This window comes from Amphiura filiformis, chromosome 9 (genome assembly GCF_039555335.1).
Source record: "Amphiura filiformis chromosome 9, Afil_fr2py, whole genome shotgun sequence".
In the NCBI taxonomy this organism is placed as follows: Eukaryota; Metazoa; Echinodermata; class Ophiuroidea; order Amphilepidida; family Amphiuridae; genus Amphiura; species Amphiura filiformis.
Window position 1 is genome coordinate 9,065,729 of NC_092636.1, and position 13,901 is coordinate 9,079,629.

A 13,901-nucleotide genomic window follows, 5' to 3' on the forward strand; every position below is an offset into this window, starting at 1 on the left:
TAAAGCAAATCTGAAGGGGTCAGGTGGGACGCCTCCTTGATTTCATATGGATTGACCCAATATGCTCTCAGGTCCCACAAAAAATAGGTGAAAACGTCGCTATCCGAGCCCTTAAGCTAAAATAAATAATGAAAATAAATAAATAAGTAAATAGATAAATAAAAAACATGGGTGCTATTTCGCAGTCACGAAAATTGTTTTAACAAGACAACGTTGCCTCTATGACGCCAAAATGAAGTCACGCTTTACCAAGGCGCTGTGATAGTCTAGTGGTTAGGACATTGCGTTGTGGCCGCAATAACCAGGTTTTGATAAAAACATCACAAATATTTAGGTCTTTTGGGGAAAAAAATGTTTATCTTCAATTTCAAAGGTCAAAATTTTCAACTGATCGTCGGCTTTTCACCCCAGCTACATCATGATGCAGTCATGTATACAGTAGAATTCACCACGACCTTTGCAGGACTTAAACCCCATTAAAAGCTATTAAACCAAGATAACACTCATTGAAAACAGCTCAACTGATTAAATCAGATCTTCTCTGGTTAAATCCACACTACACATGTTTCTGTTTTACCTGTGCAATGAGCAATGAGCTGGTATTATAGTTTCAGTTGGGTGAACGATTATAAAGCGAACGCAAGGTAACAATTCTGTATGGGCTTTTGTTTACGAAATGAGACAATAGTCTGCTTAGGCCTATTGTTAACCAGCGTTCTTGAAAATGAGAAGCATAATGGTTTGCAGACTTAACACTGTTTGGAAATAATTTCTTCATATTTTTTGGTGTTATCTGTCGTTTACATATCCTTCCTAAAACACAAAAGTGCGAATATTTCCAAACACCTAAATTAGCTAAAAATTTAGGACATGTTACAAAACTATATTTTCTAGAATTTCAGAGAATACTTTAAATATTGGCCGGTTATTTTTCACACAGTGACGTTAACTAGGCAATTGCCCATACTTCTAACATACACTACTTGTAGAGGTCACGCGTCAATTGAGAGAGCTCTGTGTATTGTGTATAGGAAAACGGACAGTAACTGCAGTATGTACACTTTCAATAATATCTACTGTAGACAGCACATAATGCCATATGTGATTAAATGCCATCTACTGTAGACAGCACACAATGCCATATGTGATTAAATTATATCTACTGAAGACAGCACACAATGCCGTATGTGATTAAATGCTATCTACTGAAGACAGCACACAATGCCATATGTGGTTAAATGCTAGCTACTGAAGATATCACACAATGCCATTATGTGATTAAATGCTATCTACTGTAGACAGCACACAATGCCATATGTGATTAAATGCTATCTGCTGTAGACAGCACGCAATGCCATATGTGATTAAATGCTATCTACTGAAGACAGGACACGGTGCCATATGTGATTAAATGCTATCTACTGTAGACACCACACAATGCCATGTGATTAAGCTATAAATAAATAAATAAATAAATAAATAAATAAATAAATAAATAAATAAATAAATAAATAAATAAATAAATAAATAAATAAATAAATAAATAAATAAATAAATAAATAAATAAATAAATAAATAAATAAATAAATAAATAAATAAATAAATAAATAAATAAATAAAAACACGGGTGGTATTTCGCGATATCAAATTGTTTCACAGTCACGAACATGGTTTTAACAAGACAACAATGCCTTTATGACGCCAATATGAAGTCACGCTTTACCAAGTCGCTGTGATAGTCTAGTGGTTAGGACATTGCGTTGTGGCCGCAATAACCCAGGTTCGAATCCTGGTCACGGCAATCTTTTGTCTATCATTATTTTACTGCTGCAAACAGTTACATCATGATCGTAAAAATATATTTTTCTGTCATAAAATTGCGTAGAAATAAACTTTGATAAAATATGGACATCTGTCCTTTTGTGTGTGTTGTTGTTGCATTTTGTTGTTCTTGTTGTAATTTGTATTATTATTGTTATTATTTTTTAAGGAAGAGGGTCTAGTCCGGTCTACAGATCCGTACCGGAGATAATGAATTGGTCCGAAGGCGTGGCTAGGATTGTTGGTCATCAATTGGAAATTTTGACCTTTCGTATTGCAGATATAGATATTTTTTGACAAAAAAATCGAGTGATAGATCTTTACCCACTGGGACAGGTTAGGATTCGACGTTATTTCAACATTGATACAACGTCGGCTGGGTTAGAAAACACCCCTTGTCCTTCCCCAATTCAAACAAACAAAAACGAAACACTCAAACAACGCACTCATAAAGACATTGATGTCCGCACTTCATATTTTGTTGGTACGCAATCTTGATAGATTTTTTCAAATTTCTTATAACAATACTGAAACTGCTCGTAACTTAGTAACCAATTTCAAACACGTCATGACCAGTAACATAAACATAAGCTTGCCGTGAAATAAATAAATAAACAAACAAACAAACAAACAAACAAACAAACAAACAAACAAACAAATAAATAAATAAATAAATAAATAAATAAATAAATAAATAAATGAATGAATAAATAAATAAATAAATAAATAAATAAATAAATAAATAAATAAATAAATAAATAAATAAATAATCCTCGGCATGTTTATCACTTGACACTTTGAGACGAAGCTCCTCCAGTCGTCATAACTTACAATGCCATTCATACGTCAATGCCATTCATACGTTATTGACGTATGAATCGACGATATTGTACACAAAATCCTGAAGGTCCCGAAAAGCGTGGTTCAGATGATAATTTTGTCGTTTGGCATCATTGGCATCAATTTGCCGATGAGGGGAGTGTTTTTATTTTTTCGCATTAAAATCGGAATCTATGTTTTTCGTATGAATATTTTCGGCCATGTCTTAAGTTTTGACGTCGCCGTATAATTATGTAATTTGACAAATAATTCTACACGTGTGATATGTTTTTCATTCTAAATCCAAATAAATAAATAAATAAAAATTAAATGCTATCTACTGTAGACAGCACACAATGCCATATGTGATTAAATGCTATCTACTGAAGACAGGACACAGTGCCATATGTGATTAAATGCTATCTACTGTAGACACCACACAATGCCATGTAATCCATGTGATTAAGCAATAAATAAATAAATAAATAAATAAATAAATAAATAAATAAATAAATAAATAAATAAATAAATAAATAAATAAGTAAATAAATAAATAAATAAATAAATAAATAAATAAATAAATAAATAAATAAATAAATAAATAAATAAATAAATAAATAAATAAATAAATAAATAAAAACACGGGTGGTATTTCGCGATATCAAATTGTTTCACAGTCACGAACATGGTTTTAACACGACAACAATGCCTTTATGACGCCAATATGAAGTCACGCTTTACCAAGGCGCTGTGATAGTCTAGTGGTTAGGACATTGCGTTGTGGCCGCAATAACCCAGGTTCGAATCCTGGTCACGGCAATCTTTTGTCTATCATTATTTTACTGCTGCAAACATCTTAAAAATATATTTTTCTGTCATAAAATTGCGTAGAAATAAATTAAATACTATCTGCGGTAGACAGCACACAATGCCATATGTGATTAAATGCTATCTACGGTAGACAGCACACAATGCCATATGTGATTAAATACTATCTACGGTAGACAGCACGCAATGCCATATGTGATTAAATGCTATCTACGGTAGACAGCACATAATGCCATATGTGTTTAAATGCTATATACGGTAGACAGCACACAATGCCATATGTGTTTAAATGCTATCTACTGCAGACAGCACACAATGCAATATGTGATTAAATACTAACTACTGAAGACAGCACATAATGCCATATGTGATTAAATGCTATCTACTGTAGACAGCACATAATGCCATATATGTTTAAATGCTATCTACTGTTGACAGCACAAAATGCAAATAAAATTCAAATATTAAATTACTCATACATAACAGTGCCATGCCTTGGTTGATTGCCATTCAGAATTTTAACCAGAGGTTTTGTAATGTACTCCTATAACTAACGAATCGAGTGATAGATCTTTGACCCACTAGGACAGGTTAGGATTTCGACGTTATTTCAACATTGATACAACGTCGGCTGGGTTAGAAAACACCCCTTGCCCTTCCCCAATTCAAACAAACAAAAACGAAACACTCAAACAACATTTTGTTGGTACGCAATCTTGATAGATTTTTTCAAATTTCTTATAACAATACTGAAACTGCTCGTAACTTAGTAACCAATTTCAAACACGTCATGACCAGTAACATAAACATAAGCTTGCCGTGAAATAAATAAATAAATAAACAAACAAACAAACAAACAAACAAACAAACAAACAAACAAACAAATAAATAAATAAATAAATAAATAAATAAATAAATAAATAAATAAATAAATAAATAAATAAATAAATAAATAATCCTCGGCATGTTTATCACTTGACACTTTGAGACGAAGCTCCTCCAGTCGTCATAACTTACAGTGCCATTCATACGTCAATGCCATTCATACGTTATTGACGTATGAATCGACGATATTCTACACAAAATCCTGAAGGTCCCGAAAAGCGTGGTTCAGATGATAATTTTGTCGTTTGGCATCATTGGCATCAATTTGCCGATGAGGGGAGTGTTTTTATTTTTTCGCATTGAAATCGGAATCTATGTTTTTCGTATGAATATTTTCGGCCATGTCTTAAGTTTTGACGTCGCCGTATATGTAATTTGACAAATAATTCTACACGTGTGATATGTTTTTCATTCTAAATCCAAATAAATAAATAAATAAAAATTTAATGCTATCTACTGTAGACAGCACACAATGCCATATGTGATTAAATGCTATCTACTGAAGACAGGACACAGTGCCATATGTGATTAAATGCTATCTACTGTAGACACCACACAATGCCATGTGATCCATGTGATTAAGCAATAAATAAATAAAAAAAGAAACAAATAAATAAATAAATAAATAAATAAATAAATAAAGAAATAAATAAATAAGTAAATAAGTAAATAAGTAAATAAATAAATAAATAAATAAATAAATAAATAAATAAATAAATAAATAAATAAATAAATAAATAAATAAATAAATAAAAACACGGGTGGTATATCGCGATATCAAATTGTTTCACAGTCACGAACATGGTTTTAACACGACAACAATGCCTTTATGACGCCAATAATTATGAAGTCACGCTTTACCAAGGCGCTGTGATAGTCTAGTGGTTAGGACATTGCGTTGTGGCCGCAATAACCCAGGTTCGAATCCTGGTCACGGCAATCTTTTGTCTATCATTATTTTACTGCTGCAAACATCGTAAAAATATATTTTTCTGTCATAAAATTGCGTAGAAATAAATTAAATACTATCTACGGTAGACAGCACACAATGCCATATGTGATTAAATGCTATCTACGGTAGACAGCACACAATGCCATATGTGATTAAATACTATCTACGGTAGACAGCACGCAATGCCATATGTGATTAAATGCTATCTACGGTAGACAGCACATAATGCCATATGTGTTTAAATGCTATATACGGTAGACAGCACACAATGCCATATGTGTTTAAATGCTATCTACTGCAGACAGCACACAATGCAATATGTGATTAAATACTAACTACTGAAGACAGCACATAATGCCATATGTGATTAAATGCTATCTACTGTAGACAGCACATAATGCCATATATGTTTAAATGCTATCTACTGTTGACAGCACAAAATGCAAATAAAATTCAAATATTAAATTACTCATACATAACAGTGCCATGCCTTGGTTGATTGCCATTCAGAATTTTAACCAGAGGTTTTGTAATGTACTCCTATAACTAACGAATCGAGTGATAGATCTTTGACCCACTAGGACAGGTTAGGATTTCGACGTTATTTCAACATTGATACAACGTCGGCTGGGTTAGAAAACACCCCTTGCCCTTCCCCAATTCAAACAAACAAAAACGAAACACTCAAACAACGCACTCATAAAGACATTGATGTCCGCACTTATATATTTTGTTGGTACGCAATCTTGATAGATTTTTTCAAATTTCTTATAACAATACTGAAACTGCTCGTAACTTAGTAACCAATTTCAAACACGTCATGACCAGTAACATAAACATAAGCTTGCCGTGAAATAAATAAATAAATAAACAAACAAACAAACAAACAAACAAACAAACAAATAAATAAATAAATAAATAAATAAATAAATAAATAAATAAATAAATAATCCTCGGCATGTTTATCACTTGACACTTTGAGACGAAGCTCCTCCAGTCGTCATAACTTACAGTGTCATTCATACGTCAATGCCATTCATACGTTATTGACGTATGAATCGACGATATTGTACACAAAATCCTGAAGGTCCCGAAAAGCGTGGTTCAGATGATAATTTTGTCGTTTGGCATCATTGGCATCAATTTGCCGATGAGGGGAGTGTTTTTATTTTTTCGCATTGAAATCGGAATCTATGTTTTTCGTATGAATATTTTCGGCCATGTCTTAAGTTTTGACGTCGCCGTATATGTAATTTGACAAATAATTCTACACGTGTGATATGTTTTTCATTCTAAATCCAAATAAATAAATAAATAAAAATTAAATGCTATCTACTGTAGACAGCACACAATGCCATATGTGATTAAATGCTATCTACTGAAGACAGGACACAGTGCCATATGTGATTAAATGCTATCTACTGTAGACACCACACGATGCCATGTGATCCATGTGATTAAGCAATAAATAAATAAATAAATAAATAAATAAATAAATAAATAAATAAATAAATAAATAAATAAATAAATAAGTAAATAAATAAATAAATAAATAAATAAATAAATAAATAAATAAATAAATAAATAAATAAATAAATAAATAAATAAATAAATAAAAACACGGGTGGTATATCGCGATATCAAATTGTTTCACAGTCACGAACATGGTTTTAACACGACAACAATGCCTTTATGACGCCAATATGAAGTCACGCTTTACCAAGGCGCTGTGATAGTCTAGTGGTTAGGACATTGCGTTGTGGCCGCAATAACCCAGGTTCGAATCCTGGTGACGGCAATCTTTTGTCTATCATTATTTTACTGCTGCAAACATCGTAAAAATATATTTTTCTGTCATAAAATTGCGTAGAAATAAATTAAATACTATCTACGGTAGACAGCACACAATGCCATATGTGATTAAATGCTATCTACGGTAGACAGCACACAATGCCATATGTGATTAAATACTATCTACGGTAGACAGCACGCAATGCCATATGTGATTAAATGCTATCTACGGTAGACAGCACATAATGCCATATGTGTTTAAATGCTATATACGGTAGACAGCACACAATGACATATGTGTTTAAATGCTATCTACTGCAGACAGCACACAATGCAATATGTGATTAAATACTAACTACTGAAGACAGCACATAATGCCATATGTGATTAAATGCTATCTACTGTAGACAGCACATAATGCCATATATGTTTAAATGCTATCTACTGTTGACAGCACAAAATGCAAATAAAATTCAAATATTAAATTACTCATACATAACAGTGCCATGCCTTGGTTGATTGCCATTCAGAATTTTAACCAGAGGTTTTGTAATGTACTCCTATAACTAACGAATCGAGTGATAGATCTTTGACCCACTAGGACAGGTTAGGATTTCGACGTTATTTCAACATTGATACAACGTCGGCTGGGTTAGAAAACACCCCTTGCCCTTCCCCAATTCAAACAAACAAAAACGAAACACTCAAACAACGCACTCATAAAGACATTGATGTCTGCACTTACATATTTTGTTGGTACGCAATCTTGATAGATTTTTTCAAATTTCTTATAACAATACTGAAACTGCTCGTAACTTAGTAAACCAATTTCAAACACGTCATGACCAGTAACATAAACATAAGCTTGCCGTGAAATAAATAAATAAATAAACAAACAAACAAACAAACAAACAAATAAATAAATAAATAAATAAATAAATAAATAAATAAATAAATAAATAAATAAATAAATAAATAAATAAATAAATAAATAAATAAATAAATAAATAAATAATCCTCGGCATGTTTATCACTTGACACTTTGAGACGAAGCTCCTCCAGTCGTCATAACTTACAGTGCCATTCATACGTCAATGCCATTCATACGTTTTTGACGTATGAATCGACGATATTGTACACAAAATCCTGAAGGTCCCGAAAAGCGTGGTTCAGATGATAATTTTGTCGTTTGGCATCATTGGCATCAATTTGCCGATGAGGGGAGTGTTTTTATTTTTTCGCATTGAAATCAGAATCTATGTTTTTCGTATGAATATTTTCGGCCATATCTTAAGTTTTGACGTCGCCGTATATGTAATTTGACAAATAATTCTACACGTGTGATATGTTTTTCATTCTAAATCCAAATAAATAAATAAATAAAAATTAAATGCTATCTACTGTAGACAGCACACAATGCCATATGTGATTAAATGTTATCTACTGCAGACAGCAGACAAAGTCATGTGATTAAATGCTATCTACTGTAGACAGCACACAATGTTATGTGATTAAATGCTATATACTGAAGACATCACACAATGCAATGTGTGATTAAATGCTATCTACTGTAGACAGCACACAATGCCATATGTGATTAAATGCTATCTGCTGAAGACAGCACACAATTTCATATGTGATTAAATGCTATCTACTGTAGACAGCACATAATGCCATATATGTTTAAATACTATCTACTGTAGACAGCACACAATGCAAATAAAATTCAAATATTAAATTACTCAAACATAACAGTGCCATGCCATGGTTGATTGCCATTCAGAATTTTAACCAGAGGTTTTGCAATGTACTCCTATAACTAACGAATCGAGTGATAGATCTGTACCCACTGGGACAGGTTAGGATTTCGACATTGATACAACGTCGGCTGGGTAAGTAAATAGATAAATAAAAAACATGGGTACTATTTCGCGATATTAAAATGTTTGCCATAACATGTGTATTTTATCGCGAATTTCAAAATAGCAATATTATTTGATATCAGAAGGACATTCCTCTTATTTAAAATGCAATTCATTGACAGGTAGCATATAATCACATATGGCATTGTGTGCTGTCTACAATAGATAGCATTTAATCACATATGACATTGTGTGCTGTCTACAGTAGATATCATTTAATCACATATGGCATTGTGTGCTGTCTACCGTATATAGCATTTAATCATATATGGCATTGTGTGATGTCTGCAGTAGATAGCATTTAATCACATATGGAATTGTGTGCTCTCTACGACAGATATCATTTAATCACATATGGAATTGTATGCTGTCTACCGTAGATAGCATTTAATCACATATGGCATTGTGTGCTGACTGCAGTAGATAGCATTTAATCACATATGGCATTGTGTGCTGTCTGCAGTAGATAGCATTTAATCACATATGGCATTGTGTGCTGTCTGCAGTAGATAGCATTTAATCAAATATGTCATTGTGTGCTGTCTTAAGTAGATAGCATTAAATCACATACGGCATTGTGTTCTGTCTTAAGTAGATAGCATTTAATCACATATGGCATTATGTGCTGTCTTCAGTAGATAGGATTTAATCAAATATGGCATTGTGTGCTGCCTACAGTAGATAGCATTTAAACACATATTGCATTGTGTGCTGTCTGCAGTAGATAGCATTTAATCACATATTGCATTGTGCGCTGTCTGCAGTAGATAGAATTTAATCAAATATGTCATTGTGTGCTGTCTACCGTATATAGCATTTAATCACATATGGCATTGTGTGCTGTCTACAGTAGATAGCATTTAATCAAATATGTCATTGTGTGCTGTCTACCGTATATAGCATTTAATCACATATGGCATTGTGTGCTGTCTGCAGTAGATAGCATTTAATCACATATGGCATTATGTACTGTCTACAGTAGGTAGCATTTAATCACATATGGCAGTGTGTGCTGTCTTCAGTAGATAGCATTTAATTATTGCACTGTGTGATGTCTACAGTATATGGCATTTAATCACATATGGCATTGTGTGATTTCTTCAGTAGATAACATTTAATCACGTATGACATTTTGTGCTGCCTTCAGTAGATAGCATGTAATTATTGCACTGTGTGCTGTCTACAGTAGATAGCATTTAATCACGTACGATATTGAGTGCTGTCTTCAGTATATGGTATAATCACATGCACAGTTTTCGTTTTATATAAAAAAAGTTCTTCTTAAATCTCATAATTGATTTCATTTTGTACCTCAAACCATACGGTCCCATCAGTGCACTGAATCTTATTTCGTTTTTACTTTCTCTCACAAAGTAGATATGACCCAATAATTGTGGAAACATGTACAGAGGTATACCATTAACTATAGGAGAAATGTAAGCGAAGTTTTTGAATGACATTGCCACTGGTATGACCACTGGTCTTCAATTTCTGAAATGGGTTGAGGAGACGGCCCGCATTACCACCAGCCATCTCCCTCATGATGTGACAAAAAGATAAGAAAACCATATTTGATTTTCCCGATTTTAGGTAGCGTATTGTAAGCTCTGTTCACATGGCAACGTGAACATTTAAATGGTCAACATCCGTGATAAGTGGTAGCACTTCAAAATGCACTTTCAATTTAGAAAATTTATTAATTTGTGACTCCTATCTAGGTCTTGAAAACTGCAACCAGGCTGACGTTTCCGAAATTTGGCAGGATGAAGAAAAATGAGATGGTCTTATATACTCTGCACAACTTAGCACTACTATTCAACAGCACAATGCTGTACACCATAAAATACACACTTGAGTCATTTGAGTCTAAAACGAACAGTTTAATCATAATTATTTTGATATTTGAAGTACATTATAGACGATTTATCAGCGTTATGACCGCCATTAAAGGGCCATAATACTTGAAAATAACATTACCAGATTCATTAATGACAATAAATAACACCATTTACACTCTATAAAATATTGTACAAACACGTTACAATTATGTAGGACGTGTACAACACTTGAACACAAAAGTGGGAGTTGTATTTACGTATATAGACTTATAGGTATTGCAAGCGGATTGATGAACTACCCCGATGGACTTTTGGCCGAAACCAACTTATTTTCAAAATAAATCTAGATTTTTATCTCATATTCACAGCTTTTTGGTACCATAAACGCCCGTCATAAACGTGGTTCATTGATTCCGAATCCATTACTTTACATTTCAAAAATAAAGTCAGTTGTCGTATCGTGAACCAAAAATCAGACCAACTAAAGATTTTGCTAATTTTTAGCACATCAATGGGCTGTACCATTTGATATCTGCGATACCCCTGTGGAAGGTTTAGCGAAGGTCTTCCCCAGAGGGATTAGGAATTGGCTATTGAGTAATCGTGGTAATTTATTTTGAAAACGGTCTTACCGACTGAAAAATTAATTAACTATAATAGTTGCAGCTCTTTTTCGGCAAAATGACGCGTAATGTGGAACGCCATATACCGGGGGTACTGAAAATTATTTTTGAGGAGGGTTTGCTTCAATGCCCTACCCAATTGAGGGTCATTTTAGTCTATACACAGTAAAAAATGAAATGGCTTTAGATTCGGACGGTAAAAATACTATTTGTACAAAACTATACAAAAAATGATATCAGTTTGTGTCATGGTCATTGTTTTCATTCATTGAAAGAAATTTGTTTCACTCATTGATGAAATAGAAGGAAATAACAGAAGTTATTGGTACAGCGATTGGGCGTTGCGTTGTCGGATGTAGTCCAGTGTTTTCTTTAAGATGCACCCATTGCTACTCCAAAAAAAAGGATCATTCATACTTATTTATTTGCATTTTTCAGAAACATAATTTACATTGTAAATCAAATGAGTGTCATTTCATTCAATGATGTCCAGGCAAAAGAACACTTGCACTGCCGAGTACTAAATTAAGTTTAATGTTTTTGAATGTTATTAAAACGTTTTATACCTTTTATATACCATTCAAATATTTGTGTGTGTTTGCTGGGTATGCCGTAGAATTCCAAACACACATATTTGTAGAAATTTTCTGTATGAATGGGTAGAGATTGTTTCTGGAATGGGTCATTAGACACTACTATGAGAACAGAAACTAAACTAATCATTTAATAATATGGCCCATTCCAGAAACAATCTCAACCCATTCATACAGAAAATTTCTACAAATATGTCTGTGTGGAATTCCACGGCATACCCAGCAAACCCCGGGCAGCAAACACACACAAATATTTGAATGGTATATAAAAGGTATAAAACGTTTTAATAACATTCAAAAACATTCAACTTACTGCAAAACATTATTATGTTTTCAAGTGTTTACAAAATATTTTGCAAATATGTTTGCCGAAAAATAGTTTACAATAACATTTTGACAATATTCAATGTTGAGTAATTTTGTACTCATTTGATGAGTTGTGACCTATATGAACTCAATGTTGGGTAATTTTTTACTCATCTGTTGAGCTGTGACCTTTTTACTCAGTATTGAGTAAAATATTTTTTACAGTGTGGTATACATAGGCCTACTTAAAAGCCTGGAATTGCAGGTAAGAATATTGAGAGACAAATACAAAAAAAGTTGGAATTTTCTTAATAACATGCTCCCAAGTAATTCATACACCCGGACTTGACCGCATCATGATCAAAAGACGCAAAATATCTGGGCGCAACTTTAGAATCAATCTGGCACTCTGGCATTCCTGCATACGCCCTCTGATCATTTTTAAAACGGCGAATAAGTGGCGTGAAAACGCAGCTCGTGGGTAAAACCTACAGCCAAAATCTGGACTTCCGGGTTCGAAAAATTCAGCAACTTTCAGTTGCGGAAAATTTCTTTTCTGGAATGGAATTAACATTGATCTGAAAGACCCTGAAAATAAATTTATACATGCATTCTTTTGAAGCCATTAAGGCCTGGGTGATATTTCCTCTAAAAGAGTAAAGATAGAACAAAATCGAAGAGTAGAGTGACTCCCGGATCCCGCATTTCGTGTATCAGTGGGTACTCATCACGCTCGTCGGAAATTTCGCGAAATATGGGTGATGCTGCAAGGGGTCATTTTTGAAAACATATGCGCGAAATTGTAAAAAAGAAAGTGTTCTTCATCAATGAATCAAGCAAAATAAGTGTGCATATTCAATTATTCATCATGCTAATAATATTGCTGAGCCATTCCATGTCAACTCCAGGGATGTGCACCGCAGCACCTCTTCAATATTTTTCTTTTTCTGTGTGGTGGTAGATATTAATGAGAAAGTAAAATCCTGCAAATTTGAGCTTCATACGCCATTTCGTTTTCCCGTGGCAACAATTTGAAATTTAGGGGGGTCAGCGTAAAAAATGTGTCGCAACGCGAAAGACGATGTTTGGAGGTCCATAAATGTATAAAGGGAACCCTCAACAACTTTGAAAAGTATGTATCCTGGGGTACAAATTCTTATTTTGGGAAACAAAAATGTGCAAACCTTGTTCAGTTTGGAACTTGTCGTAAGCATCCTGTAAAAAAGTATCTTTGACATATATATAGTTCGTGTTTTTAAGGAGCATTGTTGAGCCCGCCAAAAACTTTGCTAAATCGCTAAAAAAAAGGTGTGTTTTCCCTCTAAAACGTTTGCGAAATAGGATGCAAAAGGGGGTGTTTAGCCAACGAGTACCCGCGAATGCACTAGAGTGCGGGGTCGGGAATACATGAATATCACTCTTTAGCGAATAAAATTCACCTCAAAAGGTTTGTCCCTGTTTTCGAAAAGTAGACATTTCTTTTTAACGGATGTTTAGCCATTCACATTTTGTACCAAACCTAC

General features: G+C 33.5%; 4 non-coding genes across 4 annotated transcripts; all 4 read left to right on the forward strand.

Annotated features, from left to right (window-relative positions):
- Positions 1-1,729: 1,729 nt before the first annotated feature.
- Trnah-gug (transfer RNA histidin (anticodon GUG)) lies at positions 1,730-1,801 on the forward strand. Its single transcript has one exon. It is a non-coding gene; the product is annotated as a tRNA-His (tRNA).
- Positions 1,802-3,387: 1,586 nt separating this feature from the next.
- Trnah-gug (transfer RNA histidin (anticodon GUG)) lies at positions 3,388-3,459 on the forward strand. The gene has a single exon. It is a non-coding gene; the product is annotated as a tRNA-His (tRNA).
- A 1,761-nt stretch (positions 3,460-5,220) lies between these two features.
- On the forward strand, positions 5,221-5,292 carry Trnah-gug (transfer RNA histidin (anticodon GUG)). The gene has a single exon. It is a non-coding gene; the product is annotated as a tRNA-His (tRNA).
- A 1,739-nt stretch (positions 5,293-7,031) lies between these two features.
- Positions 7,032-7,103, forward strand: Trnah-gug (transfer RNA histidin (anticodon GUG)). Its single transcript has one exon. It is a non-coding gene; the product is annotated as a tRNA-His (tRNA).
- Positions 7,104-13,901: the final 6,798 nt, after the last annotated feature.